This window comes from Alligator sinensis, unplaced genomic scaffold (genome assembly GCF_000455745.1).
Source record: "Alligator sinensis unplaced genomic scaffold, ASM45574v1 scaffold800_1, whole genome shotgun sequence".
In the NCBI taxonomy this organism is placed as follows: Eukaryota; Metazoa; Chordata; order Crocodylia; family Alligatoridae; genus Alligator; species Alligator sinensis.
The window spans coordinates 892,238-897,255 of NW_005842655.1; positions in this window are offsets into that span (position 1 = coordinate 892,238).

Sequence of the window (5,018 nt, forward strand, 5' to 3'; positions counted from 1 at the left end):
TGAGTGGTAGGGATGTTAAACCCCTGGCTTCTGGAACTGTGCCATCAAACTACTGTCTGGACCAATCAAGACCCCTGGGGATGTCATGAGGGGAAGCCAGGCCCCAATTCTGCTTCCTAGGAGCAGGGACATTCACCGGGCAGGCTAGAGAACCTGTTTCAGGCAGGCTCGCCTGGGATTCCTCCGGGCGGTCCCCCATTTTGCATCCCCGGGCAGCAGGAAAAACAGCAGCTTGATTAACCCATTCCTTTGGAGCTTCAAACCACTGTCTGTATCAGCTGCTGCGGGAGCATGGAGAGAGCAGGCCAAGGAGTGCTCTTTAAAGCAGGAGTAGCCTTGAAGCTAGGCCCTGCAGCCAAAGGCTGCCAGAGTGGCCCAGGCTCTGTTTCAGGAAGTCAGAATCTACCATCTAGAGACTACATCATACGCTCTGTGCCATGAGTGAGGTCAGAGAGCAACACAGGCAGGCACAGGGCACTAACCATCTGCTTCATGCTGAGCAGGATTCACAGCAGCAGCTCAGCTGCCCCTGCCTGGTATGAGCCCAGGACAAGCTCTCAGAAAGAAGGTCTTGGTTCCCATTGTCCTCAGAGCAGTGGTTCTCAACCAGGGTGCCACGGCACCTGGGGCACTTTGAGATCCTGTCAAGGGTGCCATAGGGTGCCATGCGATGTTAATGCTGTAAGGTGTGCAAAACAGGATTCACAAGATGAACAGATTTCACATAGGAATCTATAGTTTTAAAACCATTCTGACCAGCTGTGGTCTGAGTTCTCTGCAAAAGAAGAATTGTTCTAATATTTTTCTGCAGGGGAAAAAAAAAAGTGAAAACTAAGCTGGCATTGTCTGAGAGGTGCACCTTGAGACCAACATGGTTGAGAATCACTGCTTTCGAGCCTGAGCTCAAGGGCTGAGGGTTACCACCAGAGGGTATTCATCACAAAGCAGGCGGCAGCCCTCTTCCTTCTCTCCAGGAAAGCCACTGCTCTGGCAACGCGAGAGCAAGAGGATCATTTCCACAGTAGCTACATTGCCTTGTGCTGCGGGATGTTGAACTCGGAGCAGGGCTGTATCTTGGCTGCATCCCCGTGGCAGAGACAGCTGCACCATGAGGGCTCCAGCTGCCCTGCCTGTCCCATTCTTGTTACTGGGATGGGCTTGGCCCAGCCTGCTTAACACATGGATAGAGAACAGGCTTCACTGGGCTTCTGAGCTGCTGTGACCCCAGCACAGTGGATCTTGTGCTGCTACGTGGCCCTGGGGTCAGGAAGAGACTTGTAGTATCTTGTGTTTACTCCATAGTGAAGAAGCAGCTGGGATGAGACTTGGTCTCTTGCTCTGTATACATAAGGGTACACAGAGGGTACACAGAGCCTCGCAGCAGCTGTGGTGCGGGGGTGCAGTCCCACAGCAGGGTCCTGGTCTGGAGAAAGCCTGTGAGAGAGGACTGGCAGTTTGCATGGAAGGCCTGGAGAAACCCCAGGCTCATGAATAAATCCCTGCCTCCACCACTCAGTCCGCAGTCTAGGTAGGGTCTTCATTATTAACCTGGGAGGACTTTGGGCAATGTCTTTTCCTGGCTTAAGAACTAAGTGACCATGAAGGCCCTTACTTACCATTGTGCGAGGGGAGAGCAAGGGCTGTAGGCAGGCTCCAGCTTAGTCAAAGAGCATGGTGCTGGAGCCTCTGCAGGTGACAGGCTCTAGGGGCTTTCCACCACATAAGGCGCATCTTAAAAAGGGTGAGAAGTTGAATTCTTTATTGCACCTGCTCTCATGCTGATCAGGGTCTTCCCATGCATCTGAGCAGGGCAGCAGGCTGACTGCAACATCAACAGGAGCTTTCTGCTGGAGAACATCTTATCCAGAGTGATGCTGGTTAGGAAGCAAGGATTCAAAGGGCTGGGAGACTGCTGCTTGCCGCAGAACTGCAGCCACCTGCTAAATGCTAACAAAATAATTTTATTCTTGTTTTATCCAAAAATTCAACATTGTGCATATACATTTGAACACAAACACGTTTCCAAAGGTAAAAATTCCACAGAACCCTCTCCAGTGACCAGGAGAGATGCCCTCCCCAGGCAGATCCCAAAAGTCTGTGGCAAGAACACTGTTTAAAACTAGATTTTGAAGGGCATCCACATTCTGAGATTGCAAGCAAGCAATTTTTCCCTCCCCGCCCCCCTCACAAGCTCTGGGAGAGTTCACACTTGGATGCAAAGTGCCCTTTGCCCAGAGACAAGGCAGGAGTTCCCATCTCCATTTCTACATGCTGCAGCTGGAAAACCAGCAGGTTAGAACAGGCAGAAATGATCAGAAGGTGGACCTGCAAATGGTAACCCCCCCCCCCCACTCTGAAAGTTCAACATCAAAGTGCTGATCAGATGTCATCAGGAAACTCCTCAAAGAGAGATGTACAAAAATACAGTGAGATAAGGGTATATAACATGCAACTCCCAGGCTTGAGAGAAGATATTGGAAGCCCTAGATGAAGAAGTGGCTGGAGGGGGTGGGGAGGGGAGTTCTGAAGGAGAAAAATCTCCAGGAAGGCTCCTTGCCAAACACTTTTTTTGCACTCAGCTGTTTGTGCCCAGCTGCAAGGCTGTGGGAGGCAGGAAATCTCTCTTGCATTTGTGCCCGTCCAGTCTGCTTGGGCAATGCAGAGTTCAATGCAGCACTGAACAAACTGGCTCCAGCGAAGCAGAATCCCCAAGATGAAGGACCTGGGGAGGGCCATTAGTACCCAGGCAAGTCTCTCTTGACTGTGGAGGAAGTGGTACTTCCTTTATTCCTACCGAGTACAGTACCTTCTCCTGCGCGCTGTCCTGAGCCCAGCCTGGAGTTGGGGGGAAGCAGGGGAGGAAGCGGGGAAAAAAAACCAACAAACTACACCCCTGCACTTTCACCCATGTCCACGAGCTAGGGAATTACTCCCCTGTCCCAAGTGTGGTGGTGACCACAGGTACACAGACAAAAGGCTCTGCCCCAGAGAAACGCAAGCTATGGTCTCAGCCTTGGTCCAAGAATACCTACTGCCACATGGGTTCCAGGCTTCCACTCAGGCAGATCCAAGAGATTGGAAGAGATGGGGAATCTGCCTACAGCCTCCAGGCAGCCTCACTGAGTGCCCTGGTGTATGGGTGCACTTAAACCAATGCAGCACTGAGATATGCAGACAAGCCTAGCAACACTCGTTTGTCCTGTCATTGCTTCCAGTGTCTGTGCCTGTTCCCCTGTGACACAGAGTATGCCAGGAGTGCTCAACTCCCAGCCCATGGACCAGATCTGGCCTGCAGAGCCATGTGATCTAGCCCACAGGACTCCCCAAGGGGTCTAGAAATTTGGCAGTGGTGGCTAAAGGGAACAGGAGGGAGCAGTGGCAATTAACTGCTGCTACCACTTCTCCACCACCAAATTTCCAAGCTCTGCTGGCCAGATGACATGACCCTGCATATGGGATCCCACCTGCATGCACAGGTGGGATGGTGGGCGATGGAGCTCCATCAGGCACACAGGGGGCTGGGGCAAGAGCCAGACCCTGAAAGTGCACGGGGCTGGGGGCAAGCGGCAGGGCCTGATCCTGGCTTGGAGGCTGGGGTGGCAGGCATGATCCTGCGAGGGGCCACAGCTGTGGCCGCCACACAGAGTGTGGGACTGGAGCCCGATTCAACATTTGCCTGATTGAGCCCCGGCTCTATGCTATGCTGGATTGGGCTTGCAGACCCACTTCGCACCAGCCAATTGGCTCTCAGAGCAAAAAGGGTGGGCACCACTGATCTACACCCTCCTGTGTCTCTGGGAATGCAGGACCATTCATGCAACAAAGGGGTCTGAGGATGCAGCACCTACAGTAGATGTATCCACATTGCAGGGGGTGTACGTCCCATTGAGGCTCACCACAAGTACACTCCACCTGCAGGCATGCTCTAAAGCTGGAAATACAGCAGAGATTCTGCTCCAGGCACTCTTGTGTCTTCAGTATGGGGAATGTTTGGGAGCAGCCACTGAGGGTGAGCTCACAGCAGCCGTACTAGCAAGCCTGTAGGTTTGGAGCATGCATGCAGGCACAGGAAGGGGCTTGGCTCCTTCCTTACCAGGACCTGCCACCACTGCCATGTAGACAAAGCCTAAGCAGCTTCTACATGGCAGTACTGTCTGTACTGACTCAAAGCTGATACTTGGTGGGCATTCAGCAGCCCATGAGAAGTGGAGGTGAGGGAGAAGACTTGTACAGACATTCAAATTCCTTGTGACAGGCATAAAAAACTCAGAGCCCCCGCTGGCAGGGTATGGAGCCAGCCCTACAGCCCCTGCTGGGGTCACCTTGTCCAAGGTTAGGTCATGTTAACTCACTTCACCATCTACTGCAGGGGTGGCCATTCTGCAGCTCCAGATCCACATGTGGCTCTTCAGAAGTTAATATGCACCTCCTTGAATCTTTGCACAAGCACACAATGTGATGCAACGGCTCTGGAAGCTAGTCACCATGGGTTTGTGCAACAACTCAAGGAGACGCATGTTAACTTCTGAAGAGCCGCATGTGGCTCCGCAGCCGCAGGTTGCCCACCCCTGATCTACTGGCTTGTGCCATGGGGCAGGGACTGGCGGAGGTAGGCCTGTTCCTAATACACCTTCTATTCCCAGCAGCCTCCTCCCAACCTGGGAACTATCCCATGACATAACCATTTAAGTTGATACTGGCCAATTAGAAAAGGTCATGACTCCACAGGGAAGTGGCTGCCCTTTGTTCAGCACTAGCAGGGATCTGGATTTTTATGAGGAGCTGGAATTGGCCAGTTCCTCCAAGTCATCTCCAAGGAGTGCTATATGATCCACCTGGAAACAGGACACAGCTCTGCTTTTGCTCAGTCATTCCCATTTAAGCCCAGGTAAGCTCTCAAATCAAAATCAGGTTTCCAGTGGGGGGAGGGAAACTTTGCTAAATCACTATCTTTATGGCTGGTATCTCACCTCCAAGCAGTAGGACTTGCCCTTTTCTAGCATTTCTGTTTATACTCA